This window comes from Podarcis raffonei, chromosome 6 (genome assembly GCF_027172205.1).
Source record: "Podarcis raffonei isolate rPodRaf1 chromosome 6, rPodRaf1.pri, whole genome shotgun sequence".
In the NCBI taxonomy this organism is placed as follows: domain Eukaryota; kingdom Metazoa; phylum Chordata; class Lepidosauria; order Squamata; family Lacertidae; genus Podarcis; species Podarcis raffonei.
Genome location: NC_070607.1, coordinates 26,046,293 through 26,065,301, shown reverse-complemented (window position 1 = coordinate 26,065,301; position 19,009 = coordinate 26,046,293). Strand labels below are relative to the sequence as shown.

General features: G+C 43.8%; 1 long non-coding RNA gene across 1 annotated transcript; it reads left to right on the top strand.

Moving 5' to 3' along the window:
* Window positions 1-15,052: 15,052 nt before the first annotated feature.
* Window positions 15,053-16,784, top strand: LOC128415477 (uncharacterized). Its single transcript, XR_008330977.1, has 2 exons — window positions 15,053-15,637; window positions 16,480-16,784. It is a non-coding gene; the product is annotated as an uncharacterized LOC128415477 (long non-coding RNA).
* Window positions 16,785-19,009: the final 2,225 nt, after the last annotated feature.

The following is a 19,009-nucleotide window of genomic DNA, read 5'->3' as shown; positions in this document are numbered from 1 at the left end:
TGCCATTCCCCTCCCCCCCCCCCACTACACAGCCTTTCATCTACCAAGCGTTCTTCACTGCAAGGCAGATTGATTAGTACTTTCAGCACATGACTGGTTGAGTGGGAACCAATGACAGGCATATTACAGGAGTTACTTGCTCCTGCTTAAACGGTCTGGAAAGCGGGTAGGGCCACAACCCAATAGTAGAATATCTACTTTGTTCAATCACTTGCACCTCAAGGTGGGGGTGGAGAGATCCTTGTCTGAAATCCTAGACAGCTGTTGCCTGTCACTGTAGACAACCAATACTCTGACTCAGAATAAGGCAACTTCCTTTGTCCCTATACTACCCTGTAGTGGCATTCAAAGAGGAACAGGAAGTATAGCTACGTTACACTATCTCATTTTCTCTGGACTCCACACGTCTGTGGCTGCTGTAGGCTGCTGTAACAGAAGATGTCATTGCCACAGCTATAGACTGAGAAACAGATGTTGCTAATTCTCTGAATCCTGCAGATGGAAGGAGAAAAGAGTAGGCTTTGGACACATCTGTCCTTTGGAAGTATAGATTTAAAAGAATGCTGTGCTGTGTTTTGCACAGGCTGTTACGTGCACAGGTGCTTTATTTCACTGGTGGCAGTTGCAGGCATGATCTCCCTGGCCCAGCCATTCTCAAGCTCTGCTGCATGTAACAAGTGGCCGCTGTTGGGAATGCACCTACAAATCCAATCGGATCCAACCCAGAAGCTCATCTAAAGGCACATCTGCATCTACAGATGCATGTAAATATCCCTTGCTGGATCTAGGTCAGGAGTGAGGAACCAGGTGCTGTCGAGCTCCAACTTCCATCTGCACCAGCCAGCATAGGCAATACAGTGCAACATCTGGAGGGCCATAGGGTCCATAAGTGAGTTCCAAACACATAGTTACAGCAAATGATATCCAGTAATAACCACACGGTATACCCTTAACAGCAAGCTCAAAGTGGGATGATCCCGTAAGTAACAGAACTGTGGAAAAGCATAGTATACTTGCAGGAAACATACAGTACTGTTGTTCTAAATGTACAGGATGCATGAGGCTTGAGACTTTTGTTTCAGCTCTGCTCTGTCTATATGGTCTTAGATCAGCTCACATCTGCTGTACACTTCAGATCCTGGATGGAACCCAGAGCCTGTGTGTGTGTGTGTGTGTGTGTGGCTGGTTTCCCCATTCACATCAATGGGTTGAGCTGGTTCCACATGAGCCAAGAGTGAGAAACCTCAAGCTTGGGGACTGAATTTGGCTATCAGGACTCTTCGCAGTCCACACCCATTCCCAGTCCACGCACCTCAGTCCCTAGGCTACAGCTTTCAATAGCCACAATCCACGCCTTCCTCAAGTACTTTGGCCTGGCTGGAAGGTGTCCTGTGATAACACCTCTTGCTTGACTTGATGGCAAATAGAGAAATGTGTGAGAGGTGTATGCGAAAATCTCTGACTTTTACTGTATTAAGGTCAGGGTAACACCTGTTGCTCTGATCACCACCAGCATGTGGCTCATGAAAGATCACCCGTGAGGAAATGCCACCCTCAGACTTAAAGCACTTCCTCAACCCCTGACATAAGCCAACAGGTTCATGAACAGAACCTCTCCCTCAGATGTTGTGAAAGTGGAAGCCCTTGAAGGCAGAAGAGCACTGTGTGTGCATAACTGTGAAGTTCTGGTCCAGTGATGGATCCCATAGAAAAAGGGGCAAGTCACCAGGTCATGGCTGGAAAGAAGTTTCAGGACCAAGGATAGCTCCAAGTGAGCAATTGGCTACAGCAGACTGAGGCCCTATAAGCCTCTGTCATCAAACTGGCTCCATGCTCCATCTACTTGTGGAGAGCCTTAAACAGCCAACCCCTTGGCCTGAAGACAACCTCCCCTCCTCTGTTGCAGAACTTTCTTCCTGGTGCATTTCCTGTACTTCTGGACAATTTATGTGAGATATGTGTGAATCCGTCTGGCTCTATAGGCTAAAGGGAAGGCACCTGTGTGGCTCCAGGCTCTGGCCTCAGAGGCCCTGGTGGTGTAGGAAGTTCCCCTGTCCCTCAATTGCAATGGTGCCCTGATCCCCAGCAGCTGATTCAGAGTCCTGAACCAGCTCTAGCTCCTTAGCTGGTGCCTTTGCAGCCTTCAACTCCATGTTTGGACTGGGATCATGAAAATAACCGCGACTGCATCTCCAGCAAGCCACAGGATTGGGACATGGAGATACATTTTCACTAGCTTTTCTGCAGCAAGTATCATTTTTATTTTTTAAAAAAGATAGGATTGAGAGACCCTTTGGGGATTCTTATTTTGTTTTGTAAGCAGTCACTTTGGGGCAATTCCAAATCAGGAATCTAGATGCAGGATTTCTACTGTACACACTCCCAAAGACCTATCTGAGAAGCAGGAATGGGGAAGAAAACTGGGTTGGCATGGGGAACAAAAGCCAAAGGGAGAAAAACAATAGGATGAAGCAAATGATAATTCCTACAAAACAAGAGCTATGCTTGCAAACATTCTCCTGGGTGTAGTCCTTGGAAGAGCTAAATCAAAGTCCCAATGGGAGTCTCTTCATTGATTTTCTAGTTGTCTTTGGACGAGGCCTTTAAGTATTATGTGAACAGAGAATGCATCCATGCCGGAGCTCTTAAGCACTAATTAGTGGCATCATTTTAATGCTTCCAGCTTTCTACATTAAAAGCACAATCCCTGCACTCTTATTGTCTCTTGGCAAAGTGATCCAAATGAAAATGAAACAAAATTTCATTTCCTAGGCTCATAAAAGGATGCATCCGTTTATCGTGCTTTTTCCTGCCATTAGAATCTCTTTGCCGAAATAAAAAAAGATTTTAAAAAATATTGTGTTCTCTCTCTTTTTTTGCTCTTAAGAAGACTGAGTATAGGATCATCACAAAAATTAATCAACATGGTGACTGCTTTGGGACCAATCCACCATGCATCCACTGTTCACTTCCACACAACTATAGGAAAATAAATGAAGGCTACCCGGAGGCAGTGCTTAGCGGATTACACACTCAGGCTTTCGTTTCCCTTCTCCATGTATCACTTATTAATAACTTTCCTTTGGGCAACATGTTTGTTAATAATGCGTAGCCTGTTTTCATTTCTGCATAGTGTACTTTGCATCTATAATACAACATCAATCTCAGAATTCAGGTGCCAGTTTTATTCCACATGCGGAGGGTTGGCTTCATGGACAGTTTGCCAGCTCTGTCTTCCCACCTGGCATTGCTAAGAAGGCAAGAAATCACAATCACAGTAACTGGAGGGTTTTATGATGTTTTGGAGAATTAGCTCATCTTTTCATTACTTGGCAAGCAAACACTGAACACTGCTTGATCAATAACCACCATTGCCAGAGGTCCCCTATAGTCTCCAACAGCTAACAGGAAAGCGTTGCTATAGGCTATGGAACTAGAAGTATAAAATGGTGAACGGCAGTAATAATTCATGCATCTTGGGACGTATAAAACCAATGGTTTGTCAATAGCTCGGGCATGCTCTGCAGAAAATATGCAGCATTCAGATGCTGCAGAAACCTCTATTATACTATAAAGCAAATATTTCACGGTGAAATATATCCTCTCCTTCTTTGTTATTCCCCCCCTTCTTTTTTTCAGCTGCACAATGAGACTTTCCCAGGGTGATGTGCAGCGGGGGGGGGGGAGAACTGATTCAGTGCTTCAAGGGGAAAGCACATGCACTTATTGAACAAAAACACATCAAACATTTATACAGCAGAAGGTGGAGGTGGCAAGACTGGTCAACAAGGCACATTTAAAATATTTGAAATTCATGGTGCATTCCTGTATAAAAATATAGTCACTTATAATTCCAGTGCTGTCCTCTTACTGAATGCAAGGAGAGCAAAACCTTATTGTCTGCTTATTTTGGAACAAACTTTAAACCCAAAAAACCCCAGAAGAAAATCCATTTTTATTTTGTTTAGACGATGCATATTGAGTATGTAAGACAACCACCCATTTCCCCACCAGCAGCCATTGTTAGTTTCAGGTTTCAAAGCAATGAGGGGTCTCTTTTTATTTGAGCATAAGACTCTGTCATAATATTCCAGGGCAGGCAGCTCTGGCAAGAGTATTTCCCAAGCCAGAAATATAGGGTCATTTAAACCAGACTTGCCAGGGATCCAATGTGGAGCCTTTTGGGTGGAAAAAACCACACATAAACTACTACAGAATTGTGGTGACACTCCAATTTTACTGCTCTGCATTTGGGTTCCTTCAAAAGTAGAGCCCTTTAGTCCTGCTGAGGCCCTTCTCCCTCTCCCAATTAGCTGGAAGTGGAATTAAAATGGAGGTTCCATAAAGGCCTTAAAGTGCATTTATTAACACTTTATTTTCCATCAATGTCCTTTTTTAATGGCCAAGCTCAGGGCCAGCCATCCCATTAGGCAGAGTGAGGTGGCCGCTTCAGATGGTGGATGCTAGAGGAAAGGATAGAAAAGTGGCTAGCTGTGGATGCCATACAGCTTTACCTGTGCCCCTAAAGCTAACCTATTGCTTTCATTTGTGGCAGTGGACACACTGCTCCAGGGTGTGTAGCTGGGGGCAGGGGAGCCATCATCCAAGGCATCCCCAGCTGCAACCTGGTGCCCCCTGGTGTTTTAAACTCTTTGTGCATAAAGGTAAAGGTAAAGGGACCCCTGACCATTAGGTCCAGTTGTGACCAACTCTAGGGTTGTGGCACTCATATCGCTTTATTGGCTGAGGGAACCGGCATACAGCTTCCGGGTCATGTGGCCAGCATGACTAAGCCACTTCTGGCGAACCAGAGCAGCGCACGGAAATGCCATTTACCTTCCTGCAGGAGCAGTACCTATTTATCTACTTGCACTTTGACGTGCTTTCAAACTGCTAGGTTGGCAGGAGCAGGGACCGAGCAATGGGAGCTCACTCTGTTGCGGGGATTCGAACTGCCGACCTTCTGATCGGCAAGTCCTAGGCTCTGTGGTTTAACCCACAGTGCTCTGTCATAAATCCAAAGCACTGGCTGTAAGTAGGCTCTGGAGATGTGCCATGGTGCCTTTCCGTGCCTTAACTTGGCTAGCCGGGGTGGGTGGTGTGCCTCAGCTGGGGACCCGCAAAGAGTGTGTGACTTTGGATGCTTTCCCCCTGCTCTCAGAAAGACCACAGGTGCTTAAATCATGCCCTGAGCCAGTTCCTTAACGCACAGCAAGCCTCATCCTTGGCCACACTAAAAGGAGCCCACCCTGCTGCATTTAGAGAGAAGAAACTCAAGGACTAGAATGCATCAGTTTATCCTTCATGCTGCAAAAACTCCCAGTTCCATGATTCAGTGTCCTGATTCCTGGCCAAGCCTTTCTGAAATGTAGACAGGGAGAAAAGATGCATCCTCAAACGATAATCGGAAGTGCCTAAGCAGCCATTGTATTTTAAATGGGCCATGACTGCTGTCTGTTCGAAGCAGCAAAACAGAAAGGCTCTAATAGATGAGTTCCAATATATCTGAGGCACAGATGATGAAAAGAACTGGCTCTCAAGCCAGATGATTCCTTAAGACATTGCTCCCTTTTAAAAATGGAACCTCTTAACTCATTTGGTGTTTTGGCTGGGTGTACCATTGATATACAGCCAGTTTTAAATCTCTTGTTCTGGCTGGGTCTGTGTATCTTGATTTGGTGTGTGGTGAGGATTTATGATGTTGAAAGCCTGGAGAAAGAAAGAAAGAAAAAAGAAAGAAAGAAAGGTGATAGAAACATAGATGCTAGATAGATCGATTGATTTCTACACTGTCTCTTTTGCCTGAGAGATGGTCAAGTTAGCCAGAAACCTAGATCTCTTTCTCTTTGGTGCTGAATTTGATGTCTGTGATTTGTGGTATGGCACAATGTTGAATCTCATTTCCCCTTCTAATCGAAGACAGCATATTGGGGGGAGAAATAAAGCTTTATGTACCTTCCTTCAAAAATCACTATCTGGTGTGTTTCATAATAGCTACAGCTGGCTGGACGCTGCAACGCGGTGTTTGCAAACATTTGTCTGAATTCCAAATTGCTCTTCAGCTCAGTGGTGCTCTTGCCTCTTTTTCATCTCCTGTTCACAAAAATTTCACACAAACACGTTTATGCTCACGCTCGATATTTTTCTGAGTTTCTGTTGTATGCAGAGGGCACCTGTATTCTCATGTGGGGGGGGGGATTGGAACCGTTCAATAACCACCCTGTTCAGCCACCAGGAATATATTTATGATTGCCATTTTTTTTGAAAGTTACCTTTTTGTTCGTTGAAAAAAGACTCTATAATAGAGAAGGAGAACCTCAGATCCTGTCAGGAACTGGACAGAGGAGGAATGGTGGAGACCACCTCCCCTTCCTCCTGAATCTTCCAGAGGAGAGGAAGACAGTATAGATTTACAGCAGTGGTTTGCGGAAGGTCACAGCTCAGAGATAGATGAGGGGCAAAGTTGGGAAAAAATGGGAGAGGAGGAGGAGGCAGAGCCGGAGCAGCTGGCTGACACATTATCACTAGAAAGCATTCCAGACCCACCATCTCCCAGAACCCAGTGAGCCTTAAAAGTAGGAGAGCAAAGAGCTCGGAGACAGGTGGCCCTAAGCGGCAGCCATAAGGGGTGGGGGTTGTGCCGTTGACGAATGAGGTAGTGGGAGAAAAGGGGGGTGGAGATGCCATTTGGGGCAATGCCATTATTCTGAGAGGCTGCATTCTCAAGCCTCTCTCTGCAAATATTGAATAAAAAGCAGGTGGTAAGAACTTTTCCTTGTCTTATCCGCTCCTGGCAACCTGCCATGGGGAGATTGGATTCCCTGATGCCTGACAGATCCAGGGGCAAATGAAGTCTCCAGGACTCTCTGTCTGATCCTCAGGACTCTCCTCAGGCCACTTCTCCTCCCCTGGTCACAGCCCTCATTAGACCTGGTCCACACCCTCTTCTCGTTCTTTTGCCTGCCTGGAATGTGTCTGTGAATTCTTGCTTGCCTAGATGGAGAGCTTTGTGTGTAGAAACCTCTAGGTTTTCGCAAGCTGGCATATAGTCTACAGTTCAAAGGTCAGAAGAGTCACATGTGCTGCTCCACCCACAAAGGAGATGGGGACCTCAGAAGGTTGCCCACCAGAGACTGTGTGCCTTGGACTGAAAAATATCTGACTATAAGAGCTAAGAAGGGATGCAATCCTCATGGAGTTTCTTTTGTGTGCATCATATTGAAATGAACAAGAGGTTGTGTGCTCTTGGACTGTTTCCATTCATTTCAGTGGGGATGATACATGAGAATTTCCTGAAGGGCAATAACCATGTTGACCTGAGAAATCATCCTCTGAGAAGTGGCCACAAAGAAACTTGTCTTGGCAACCACTCCAAATAATACTCATTGTCAGGGATGAGAATTGGCAGTTCCTTCTAGAGCACAGGTGCTCTTTTTTTGCCAAATTATATTTATTAGTTTTCAAAAAAAACCAAAACAAATCAATGCCAAATTATATCAAATTTAATACAATTTTTCCAAAAAGTTGACTTCCTGCTCTTTGTCCTAGATACATCTCCGCTTTCCCCCACTGCTGCTTGATATTACACATTTATCCCTAATTCACATATCATTCCTTATACTCAACTAACAGTTTTTCCCCTCTTCCCATTATCCATCAGCTAGAGAGCAGATGCTTCCTGGGCTCCTGATGACCAGGCAGTCCCAGAAGATTCTAGAGGAGAGCACCATCATGCTACCACCAACTTCTACCTCTATGAGTCAGTTTAAAAAATGAGCTCCAGAGATTGATTGATTGATTGATTGATTGATGGTTTCATTTATATACCACCCTTTATCAAAAGATCCCAGGGCAGTACAAAACGTTAAGAACGCATTATAGAGTATCAAGAACAAAAAACATAATAATAAAATAATTAAAAGCATAATAACAGACAGCATTGTAATAATAATAAAAATCAGTAGGAGCATCATGTTGACTTTTCAGTGCAGCGGCAAAAAGATCAGAGGTGAAGTGTGCTTAGGGACAGGACTTTTTTCAGCCAGAACTCACCAGAACTCAGTTCTGGCACCTCTCAGGTGGGCACCATTGCCATTATAGAAGAACAAGGGAGGCTTTCATGGTGAGTTCCGGCACCTCTTTTTCTAGAAAAATAGCATGGCTTGGGGATACCCTCCTTGTCCACAGCACAGCAGAAGCCTAGATCTCCATGACTTGAGCTTCACACACTTCCTGGTTGCTTTGGACTTCAGTTTTCTTTTAGCCTTCTTGCTGTTTTCTCCCATTCCACCCTTTACTTAGGAGAAGACAGCCTGTGGTCTTCAAAAGGAGTGTTCCATTAAAAGAAAACCCTTCTTCCATTATTTCTTTCAGCTTATTGTTATGAGCACTGGAGGAAGATGAAATGTATTATTCATCGCTTCTACTCCTAAAATCAATACCTATCAAAATACAAATACAATTCAGAGAAAATGGCACTTGTTGAGCACAGATCCTAATAATGGGTATGATTTCCCAACAATTTCTTAAATTATTTATCCAGGAGATGGGCACTTACATATCCCGGAGAGAATATTACATGCCTCCTGTCACCGTGAGGCCCAATGTAAAATGCTAAGCACTACACCCTGGTTTCTAACACCAAGGAACTTATGTGCTATCGGCACACGTCAATCAATGGACAAATTCCATTGCATTGTAAACATCTACAGAGATATGTAGGAAGACAGTCAGTTGCAATAAATAAATAAATGTGTGTTTTGAATGAAGGAGTCAGATTGAGCTGCTAGAAATCAATTAAAAATATAATAGCAACCCTGATGGAAGTGGTTGAGGTGCCATCACTCGGAATACAGCAAGCATCGTGCATTATTAATCTGTTATGAAGCACTTTTGATTTGAGGAGCTTCTTACAAACTTTTAGATCATTCATCATCACACCAAGGACATTTAGAATGTTACTTTTCCTCCATTTTAATGAAGGCTGAGTGATAATGACCTTGTTCACACATGGCAGAAAACCAAAGTTAATGGTTTACCAGGATTGTGCCCTTTTGGTGTGTTTCGCTCCTCGTTGCTGACACTGTAAAGAAACATATCATGATCCTTGGCTTAGCATTACATCTGAAACAGAGATCATGGTTTGCTTCCACAGTGAAACTCACTTGTCATTTGGCTTAGAAGATGTTGCAGTTTGTTGGACAGAAACAAAACCATGATCGTTGGTTTTGACACAAGCAGAGAGAAGCAAAAGAACCCCCTTAGATGCATTCAGGGTAAACCAATAACTATGGTTTGCTGTGATGTTCAAACTGGGCCAATGGCTCACAAAAGGCTGTCCAAGGAATCCACAACACCCAGCCTTCCAGGTTTATTGTGCATGCCACAATAAATCTATTACTTCTTAGGGTGCCACATGGTTTTCACTGCAACAGCCTGTTATGGCTTCCCTCACAGGAAAGTCTGGTCTTTTTTTTCAAAGCCATCTGAGCTGCTGCACAACTCCTCTTGTGGTACCACATTCCATAAATGAGTCACATAATTAAAAGTAAGCTGAGCAAGGTAAATGTTTTTTGGATTGCAAGCTAGGCTTCTGGCAAAACTATCACGTGGCCTCATCCATCTTCCCAACCCATCAGAACGCCACTTAAGCATTGTGAACAGAACCTTCAGCTGCATGGCTTAAACAGTTTGTGGTTCGTGCTGTCTCTCTTCTGTCTCATTACGCTATATTTCTAGACCCATTTCATTTGCTGGGAACTGTCCTCAACATTCAAGCACAATTGCCCAAATTAACCATGCAAAAGGTAGCCTTAGTCTGAATGTCATGGCTCTTCAAAGTTCAAGACGGAATATTAATGATATTTTAACCTTTCCGATTAGGACATTAGGGGACTCTCAAATGATGGCTCGTGGATAAGGCCTTACAGAGCTGCAGAACAAAACCTTTGAGAACTGTGAAGAGATGGGGGAAGCAGATGAGGGGGAAGTTCTGGGGGAAACTCAGGAGGACGATTAGTGAGTATATCTGTTCCAATATATGCAGGGTTAGGTGGATGAGCATGTTGCAAAATTAGTGGGAGAGAGAGAGACCTCATTTGGGACAACAGCTTACAGGATGGAAAATCAGCTTGGAATGGATTAAATGTGGTAATGCTTTATTATTAACAATTAATTATTCATCAGAGTTTGTATTGTTTGTGTAGTATAATACATGCTCTTTAAAGTGATGCAATCAATAATCGTGCGTTAACTTTCTTACCCTAAAATGATTTTTTAAAAAAAGAAAAGAAAAGAAAGAAAATTGAAGGTTATACAGTGGTACCTTGGGTTACAAACACCTCGGGTTACTGACTCCGCTAACCTGGAAGTAGTACCTCAGGTTAAGAACTTTGCTTCAGGATGAGAACAGAAATTGCACGGTGGCACAGCAGCAGCGGGAGGCCCCATTAGCTAAAGTGGTACCTCTAGTTAAGAATTGTTTCAGGTTAAGAATGGACCTCCGGAAAGAATTAAGTTTGTAACCATAGGTACCACTGTACTTCTCTGCATATTCGGGGCCTCTTCTCAAACAATAAGATAGCACTTTCAAAACCCAGCCCACAAGGAAGGAGCCCATGCTACTCTTCTGTCCACACCAGCACAACTGAGTAGGCTCCTCCCACCTATCCCTGTCCTCCTCACATTATCCAGGCAGTGGGTGAAGCATCAGTGCCAGTCCTACCATTAGGCAAAGTGCCTCAGGCAGCAGGTTTGGGGTATCATAAAACTGCAGCAAATTGTTGGTTATTTGATTTATGATTGTTTAATCTACCACTGCTAACGAGACGGGGAGGCCCTTATGGGGTTTTCTGCCTTAGGTGCCGAAATAAATGTTAGCAGCATTGGGGGGCCTATATCTTGAATGGGTCGTGTGGGCTGTGCCATTTGCTGTACCTTCTCTGGAAGCAGAATAGCATGGGCATGCCACAATGTTTAGACTGCCATTGCAATGCGAATGGGCCCCTTACATGGAGATTGGAAATGTAGAGATGTCAGTAGATCCTAACAGCCTAACAGATTTCTTTAGGGCAGAGGAGTTTTGAAGCTATCCTCTGACAACTCAGCACTTCTACAGAGGAAAAGAGAATCCATCTCCATGTGGCCACGTTTTCAAAGCCCTTTGATCCTGCTGTTCTACGTAGCTTCCACCCACTCAGAGTGCTTCATAAAAATGTTAATGGATCAAGAAGTTGTAGCTTATTCTTTATTCATGAGCCTTGTATTCGAAATGGCAGTTTTAACATCACTGGAGCCATTGCCGCAAAATCATTTTCAAAGGTGGCGGCATTAGGGTTTGTGGTCTGTATGCATTTGCCGATTTCCAGAATTGGTTTGCAGTTCTTTCCTTTTTTTTCAAATTAGCACATGGCAGCACTGGCAGTCTGCCAATGGAGAGGGAGAGAGCTCAAGCCTGTGTAGAAGCCACACCTCTTGACCTGAAAGCCACACCTACTATGGCTGCCATTATTGAGTAATGGCTTGCATGCGTGAAACCGTCATCATAGATCAGCCGCCAGGGACAGAGCTCTTGTATCACCTAGGGTGGAAATTCCAACAAACTTGGCAGCAAGCCTGGGAGCAGGCCAGGTTAGTATTGCATTTTTATTGGGAAAGATTGGACATTGATAAAAGATGAGAAATCTTTCACTGAAACAAGGAACAGATGGCAAGTTTACTGAAGAAGCCAGCCTAATCTGAAGCTGCTACCTAAATTCTAGGAACAATGTTAAATAGAGTGAAAATGCTTCTACTCCTGTATAGCTCGGTATTCTATTTCCCTATGCTTTTCTGATATCTCATTGGTTCCTCTAGACACATATTGATTGCAGAGGGTTGGACTAGATGTCCACTGAGGTCCCTTCCAACTCTAGTATGCTATGAGTTTGTACATTCCTATGTCTTTTGGCTTTCCTGGAGAGAAGATAATGGCCCCAGACTTTTTCAGCCACCCTAATTCTCAAACATGGGATAAGTATTGATTGTCTTGGTTAATTATTAAATTAAAGCAGAACCCAGCCATTCAAAACTGGTTCAAACTTTCAGATTAATAAATGTCTCCATACCAGGGTTCCTCCACCCCAGACCAATGTAATACTGGCACAAAGAATGAGAGGGTTGTGCCAACCTATAGCTTCTTTTGTTAACATTGATGCCGGCATAATTTGTAGCAATGGGTGATCCATTCTCCAGCTGACCAAACCCGGGACTGCTATATGAAACTGTGTGAATTCACTGTATTTACTTAAGCCTTTTGCATTAAATGTTTTGACACACACAAAGGTGCCGTTTGAAGAGGAGGGGGGAGTTGCCTTATATGGTCTACACCCAGTGATCTCCACAAAGCAATATTCTACTAATCTGCCTGCTTCGCTCAACAGCAGATTTGCCATTCATAGGAGAATGACAGATTTACTATTCACTGCAGAACTGTATTAACATTTCCTATTGTGTAAGGACCTCCCGTAGAGATAAGCCTGAGATTCTGCACCACTGCAGCCTCACAAGCCCTAGGCCTTTACAGTCAGGCACTAGGGACGGCATAAAATACCGTCAGGTAAGGGAGTTAAGGTCTGGCCCTCTGAGTTATACAGCAGTAAATAAGCATCAGGATGGAGCACAATGTCGACCGAACCGCTCTGTTCTTTTCATTGCCTCCATGATTGATGCTTTCTGGAATTTGGTTTATTGTAAATTTTATGGTGGGCATGGTTTTGTGTTGCGTTCATGCTTTCATGCTGCGAGCCTGTTTTGAGTGGGGTTTGGAATCAACATTTGAGCAACAAAATAAAAAAGTCAGTAAGTGCAGCAGCATAATCTTGGGACATGTGGCGTCAAACCAGCATCATGAACATAGCCAGAGCGTTATGGTTGGTGCAGCCGGAGGGACAGATTGGCCCTATTGTGTTGGGAGCACACCAGATTACCATGGCAACAGCCTCAAGTCAAGCTTGGGGTACAGAAAGAGAGATGGGATGGGATAGTGAAAGGATAAAAGTCAATGGCAGAGCAACACAGCAGGTCCCTGCTTCAATCTCTGGTGGCTCTAGGTAGGACTGGGGGAAAGTCCTATTTGAAACACTGGAGAGTTATTGCCTGACAGCATAGACCTAGAAAAAAGCTCAACAACTTTAACCTGAACCCCCCAAAACAGGGATTTCCTTCCTTAAAAAAAGCTGAACAACTTTGACCTGTACCCCCCAAAAGGGGGTAGATCACTGCCAGTCTTTAACTCTGTGAGTAGATCACAGTCTCTTGGGAGATGGCCACCCCTGGCATAGACAATGCTGAGCTAGATTAACCAATGGTCTGGTTCAGTATTTTACAGGTTGTCTTTAATACTGGTCCTTCTCAGAGCTGAGCCACTGATGTTAATAGGCATGACTAATCTAAGAGTGCAATTCTAACCCTGTCTGCTCAGAAGCAAATTCTATTAAATTCAGCAGGGCTTATTCCCAGGTAACTGGAGTTAAGTTTGCAGCCTTAAGCTTATGCATTTTAATGGGTCTGCTCTGAGCAGTGGCTTAGCGGGGGGGCGGGGAGAGATGGGCTACAGGGGCAGTTTCCCTGAGTGCAAAATTGTTTTTTTAAAAAATTATTATTATTCATTTTCCAAACATTTTTATACAATCAACTCATATTTACTCACACATTCATCAATTTTTACTTCCCTCAGTTTCTTTGCCAATCTTTTGTTAAAATTTCTATTGTTAATGCATTTCTGAACTTATTATTGCCTTTAACCATTCCTCTTCCTTTCTCCTACTTTCTTTCTTACAATATTTCTTAATTTTTCACAGAGACTCTTCAAAACCAACAAGCGTTGTCTGTGCATCACATATGCTTTTCAGATATTCTGTAAATCTCCCCCAGTCCTCGATAAACTTTTGGTCTTTCTGATATCAAATCTTCCCAGTCAGTTTATCCAATTCTGCGTATTCAGTCAGTTTCATTCTCCATTCTTCCACTGTTGGAATTTCTTCCTGCTTCCATCTTTGCGCCAGAAGTATTCTTGCTGCTGTTACAGCGTATTGGAAAAGTTTACAGTCTTTTCTATTAATTTCATTACCTACCAATCCTAGTAGGAAGGCCTCTGGTTTTTTAACAAATGTATATCTCAGCATCTTTTTCAGTTCCTTATATATCATTTCCCAGAAGCCTTTCACCCTTTTGAGTGCAAAATTGTTAGGGGCGCAAAATTTCAACACCCAGTACAGCCTCAATACAGCTATGCGCTTCCGTCACTAGGCTCCATTGAAAATGGCTTCGTCATGCGAACTAGGAAGTGACTTCTCCAGACAACAGAACCACTCTTCTTTTCTTACCTCTGCAGCTGTGATCTCCAAGGTGATGCAAACACTGTTAGGCAGTTAAATGTGCATGCATAGTCTGTCTGTTTCCCTCCCACCTACCCATTCCATGGAGCCACAGGTGCTGGCAACCCACGCTACACCACTGACTTTGAGTAGAAGTTGGGTGGATACCATCCTATGTTGAACTTGCTGGAGCAAGGCCAAATCTTCTCCAATTTGGGCATGCACTTAAAATTAGCACACTTGACACAACCGATCAGATATTCACCTAAACAAAGCATCATGTTTGTTTGGTTTTTTTAATGCTCTTTAGCATCTTTTTGTTTCATTGACTGCTACGGCTTCTTGTTTCCATTTTCCTTCTTCATTAGGTAACCTGATTTTGTCCACAAGCAAACAAGGTGTTAGCTCTTTATCTCTTGTCAATATTATCCATAAAATCACATTAAGCCCCCATAGCCAATAGGATTCAACTTGAGTGTGGTAGGTAAATGAGGGAGATTGGTGGAGCATGGGGTGAGGAGGAGGAGGAGGAAATGGTGCAGAGAAGAACAGAATCAAAATTCTCTTGTGTTTGCAAAAAAAATGACTGAATAGGGAAGGCAAATTTTGAGGTTGATTTTGCTTCAAGCCTAGGAGCTGGGGTAGGCTGTTGCCATGCTTTTCTAAACATATTCCACTCACTGGCTATATTCATTCAAACTGCTGTGCTTAATATTTGAAATGAATTGTAAGTGTTGCATAATGTGACAACATGATTGCCTTGCTAGGGATGTTGCTGCAGCTGCGTCAGAGCAGAGAACTCTATGTGTAGGAAGACTAGATGTGGCAGCAGAAGACCATGGCTCCATCCTGCACCTTTGACAGTAGTGGGACAGTTGGCAACTGGTGTTATAAAATGATGGGCATAGTCCATTCTTCTGAGTCACTTGCCTGAGACACTCTGTAAATTTCAGTCTGAAAAACATGTCTGGCTTCTAATTGTTACCCCCTTGCTTATTCTGGTCAAGCACTACTTCTTGTCACAGCTAATATTGCAGGTAGTTCTTGTGACTGTGAATTGTAAGCCTACTTGTCATATTATTTTGTTTCATGGTTTATTTGCATCCTAAAAACACTCCCAGGCTGGCTCGTATAACATCAACAACATGCAGGCTGTGCATGCCTTCCCTTAGGCGTATAATCTAAAAGGCACAGCACAAAAGGAAAAAAGAATGAGGAGGGCAGAAGAAAGAATTTCAGAAGCTGCTCCTGTCAATATTTCCTCTTATGCCAAGAAACCAAAGGTACAGAACCCCCATCTTACCTTTATCCATGGACACCCAGGATCGTAACCAATGTGACTGTTCTGACTGACGCACGCCCAAAATCAGCTTCAGAGGACCCCCCAATTTGGGGGGCAGGTGGGGAAAGTAGAGGAATGCAAAGTCCCACTATGTAAGCAGAATTCCACTCACTCGGCATTCCTGCCTGTGTTCCACGTCATATGTTTAAAACCCGTTGCTAAAGAAATGAAGGTGAAATTACAAATTGCGACAGCGAGAAGTTTAAAGATAGCATTTCAACTTTGTACAAAATTCAGGTGAAGGGAGCTGTACCTATCGAAAGAGACAGTGAGTAGTTTGTGGAATATTTCCACTTTGCGCTAACTAAACTTGAAATATGTGAGCATTGATAATGGCACAGAATTAGGAGACATGCCACAGCGGTGTCATAGAACCAGGCAGAATTATGTTGGCTCTGTATGTCACCTGATTCTTTTTTGGCAGGTAACTGCAATACCGCCCTTTGGCCTCCAGGAGTGGTGGCATTACAGCCAACCTCCTACTGGCAACCTGTTGCAGTGGCTCAAAGAGGAAGAAGCGTGGTTCCCGCTGCCAGAATATCAGGGCCATGGCTGTTGGTTTTTCATGAGGACCAGTCCTGCAGCTAGCCATGAAAAGTAACCTATGCAAAGCACAGCATTCTCATGTTGATGATTACATCTTTGATAAGACCAAGAGTAATCAAATTCTTGGTCCATAATGGAGTTACTATGGATCTCAATTCTCTGAGCCAAAAGGTACTGCAGAACCACAAAATGTTATTTCTAATACGTTGCATCTCTTGTATTATTTTTTAATTACAGTCGACAGAATTTGTACTGCTTGGCAGGCATGCAAATGAAGAGCAGCTTGATGGTCAGAGAATACAAATGTGTCGGTGTTAATGAAAGGAGCAGAGGCCGTTGCCGCAACTGTAGGCATTCCCAGAAGGTCAAGATCTTCCAAGGATTCATAATTGAGAAAGAAGAGAGCCAGCCCTATTGATGTTCCAGCAAAATATGCCTGTCTTCTTTACACATTAGAATAATATGCTTTTTGGTGAGACGACTATCCACTGGAAAATAAAGTGAAATATATGACCTTATAAGTAATAAAAAGAATTCATATGTCCAGTGGCTGAGCCAAAACTATTTTTTTAATATAATTTTTGCCAATGCTGAAACCTTATATTCTTTTCACCTCTCTCTCTCTCTCTCTCTCTCTCTCTCTCTCTGGTATATATATATGCTTAAATAACCCTGAGTTTCCCCCTCTCCCACTTTTCTACATTTGGTTGTGATTTTATTTGGTGATGTCATCCCATAAGATGACATCACATTCATTTACGTGGACAGGGAGGAGTCCCCCAGATCCCGGGTGCCCCCCCCCATCATGTGGAATAACGACTCAAGACAACGTACTATGGGATTAAATTGGCCACAACTTTATTATATTTCAGATGTAGGTAGACCTTGGCTCAGGCATTGGGCGTTATCCCTCCCCCTTCCCCAGCCGGTCAAAGCCTCCCTTCAGAAACCCCTTTAATGGGGAACCCTGGTATCACCAATGCAGGGGAATTCCTTTCCAGCCCTTTAACAGCGACCTTGACGTAGCAGCGCCCGCATAACTGTGAAGAAAAGTTAACCTGCAAAATAAGACTTAACTGAGGGTGGGTAGGGTGGGAGAAGCTCTGGAGCCAAGTGAGGATTCCCAGGTAAGATCCTCCCTCTATTGTGTGGGCAGGTAATCCCTCCCCTACCTGGACTGGTCTCCTTGGCAACGCTTCCCCCAGGTGGGATTGGGCAAATGACTGAGGTAGGCAGAGACCTCCAGGTATCCCACCTGAGGGAAGGCAAAGCCAAGCCTGTGTTGATGGAGCCGCTGCAGATCCAGGGGCTGCGCGCGTCCACGCAAAGGGCGCCCCCGTTTTATGCGGGGTGCGGTCATTATGACATCTCTGAGTGGGTGAGAATGTTCAAGTGTGAACTTTGAAGGATGGCTGTGTTTCAGTTCATGTCTTGTTTAGGAAAAAGCAAGTTAGGTAAATTCACCTTTAAATCCAAACTGAGTTGAATAGCTCATTCATCCATCCTAGGAGTTGTGGGTAACACAAGGACCAAACCAGAGAAATCCAGGAATCAAATTCAATAGCAGTTTCCCCCAACTTACAACTCACAAGAAATGCCCCAAGTCAAGAAACACTCAGGAGGGATATCTGCCCCCTTCTGAAAATCCAAAAAAAGAGATGTTCACTGATTATTTTTTTGTATGTTATTATTCTTGTTGCTCGTGCGTAAGTTGCCGCCACTCCTGGCTAGGTTGCCTGGTTAAACCTTTTTCTGGCTGGACAGCCCTTCACTTCGTGGCTGTTTCAGTCGCTAGCAGAATCCGTCAGTGGGCGTTTCTTGAACTTCTTTCAGCAAAGAAGTTCTTTGACGCCAAGTCTACGCCTACTTTCCCTGCGTGGAAGTCTTCTGTGCAGGGTGGGTGTGGGTAGCGGAGGACCCGTGCTCTCCCCGCTGGTCTCCGGCGAGGAGTCCTGGAGCCCCCTCGCCGATTCCCCCATCTGCCCCCCTTTATCCCTGGTGTTACGCTGATTTCCTTCCCCAGCCGATGAGCTCCCTCTCTCCCTGCTGGGCCCTTCTCCAGCATCGCTTGGGAGCCTTGCCTCCACCTCTGGCTCCGATGTCAGTTCCCTGACACTTGTGTTAGCTGCCTTGGACTGTACAAAGAAAGGCATGATAAAGCAATTTTCATTAAAAATAAATAAATACAGGTTTCTCATTCTTACCTCAAAATCTTCCCAGCTTGAACCATAATTTTTTAAAAAAGAAAAAAGAGCAAACTAGGTAGCTACTTAAATGTTTTCATTTATTCAGATCATGTTTCTTAAAAATATGCTAAAAGCAGAATAATTAAAATGTCTTAATTGCCATGCTTAATGCATGAACAACAGACTTCCCCTCTCCCCTCCCCAAAAAAGCTTGAGAGATCAAAAGAAAGCACTTTGTTACACAGCCTAGTTCTTTTGCTCCTTCACACACACAAGTGCAGAACTGTGTTGCATGGTGCCAGATTTAAGCCAAGCACAGTAAGAAGGTAGAACTCAATCAAGACACACCACAAAAGCGCAAAGCTAGGAAACACCAACATATTGAGCAGCCATTGTACTCCAAGCTTTTGGCAATGCATATTCCAGGGAAAACTGAATTCAAATGGTAAGGGGTCTTATTCAGAAGTGTAGCCTTGGCAATATGTTTCCTTCGCCGTGTCTGATGGTATTACAAGCATCTGTGGATGTCTTAAATTTACTCTGAGCCATCTCTAACATCAGCATAAACCAGTACAGTGGTA